The sequence below is a fragment of the Chiloscyllium plagiosum genome, unplaced genomic scaffold (genome assembly GCF_004010195.1).
Source record: "Chiloscyllium plagiosum isolate BGI_BamShark_2017 unplaced genomic scaffold, ASM401019v2 scaf_2937, whole genome shotgun sequence".
Taxonomy (NCBI): Eukaryota; Metazoa; Chordata; class Chondrichthyes; order Orectolobiformes; family Hemiscylliidae; genus Chiloscyllium; species Chiloscyllium plagiosum.
In genome coordinates, this window is record NW_025209241.1 from 11,774 (window position 1) to 13,469 (window position 1,696).

Genomic DNA, 1,696 nt, shown 5'->3' on the forward strand with positions numbered 1-1,696 from the left:
ACACCTCACCCCCCTCCCCGTCTCCCTGTGACACAGACTTCACAGGATGGTGTCCCTGAGCCCCTAGGTCCCTCTGTTCTACACCTCACCCCCCTCCCCGTCTCCCTGTGACACAGACTTCAAAGGATGGTGTCCCTGAGCCCCTAGGTCCCCCTGTTCTCCAACACCTCACCCCCCTCCCCGTCTCCCTGTGACACAAACTTCAAAGGATGGTGTCCCTGAGCCCCTAGGTCCCCCTGTTCTCCAACACCTCACCCCCCTCCCCGTCTCCCTGTGACACAAACTTCAAAGGATGGTGTCCCTGAGCCCCTAGGTCCCCCTGTTCTCCAACACCTCACCCCCCTCCCCGTCTCCCTGTGACACAAACTTCAAAGGATGGTGTCCCTGAGCCCCTAGGTCCCCCTGTTCTCCAACACCTCACCCCCCTCCCCGTCTCCCTGTGACACAAACTTCAAAGGATGGTGTCCCTGAGCCCCTAGGTCCCCCTGTTCTCCAACACCTCACCCCCCTCCCCGTCTCCCTGTGACACAGACTTCAAAGGATGGTGTCCCTGAGCCCCTAGGTCCCCCTGTTCTCCAACATCTAGCCAGGGTCCGGGATAAGTCCTGCCCATGTGTGTTTTCCCAGAAGGCAGCACCTCCCGTTTATCCGATCTGCAGCTGAATCCTGATGTGTTGTTGCAGTCACGGAGATGCCCACGTTGTGACAGTGTGGAACAGAGCAGGAGACAGAGGATCTGTCGCTGTTGTTATAACCACCTCCTGGGGACTAGGGGCAGGGGTTGGTTATGAAACTATTCCATTGTTCCTGGGGATCGTAGCTGATCACACCCTCGTCCCCTTTTTCCCGGCCTTCTCCATCCTCCGGCCTCCCGATAACACTCGACTGCCCTCAGAAAGGAACCAGTCCCATCCCCTACTGCAATCTGATGGGCCGCCTTTGTAATATTTTCGTTTCCAATGAAGGGGTGAAATTCGGTTTTGCTGATTTCACTTTCACTTTCTGTGGAACAAACGATTACACGATAAAAGGATAAACCAGACGGTGCAAACGTCAACCCTGAAAAACACTCCCTTTTGCAGATCCCCCCAAAACCCGAGGAGGAACCCAAAATCAGAACTCGCTCCAGAAACCCGTTTTTTTCCAACACCTCAATGAATTTAATTTGGTTTCACCCCCCCCCCCCTCCCCCCGCCCTCACCACCTTGAAATTCTGACAGCTCCTTCCGGAATCTCTCGGACACCAGAGATTAAACGTTCTCAGCTTCAAGTAACCTCTTCAGGGTTTTATCTGATCTGAGACTGTCAATAACTCCTTAGTCTATGATAACTGGGTGTGAACAAATTTAACTGACTGCTCCCTTTCTCAGCAGTAACTTTACACATTTCTAGAGAACTGTCCAAACCTGAAAATGCCCCTCTTTCTTTCTCTCTCTCTGTCTCTCCATCTCTCTCTCTGATGCTCTCTCTCATGCCTCTTTCTCTCCATCTCTCTCTCTCTGACACTCTCTCACTCTTCTCTCTCTCTGACGCTCTCTCCATCTCTCTCTCTATCTCTCTCTAGCCATAAAAAGTACATCACATTCTGGAGCAGAAAGGCTACACAGAATGACATCCAGAAAGATAAAAGAAACTTCTTGTCATGTTGTATTGTTGCGCAGTCGACTATTTTAATCACAACATAATGATAATGCTA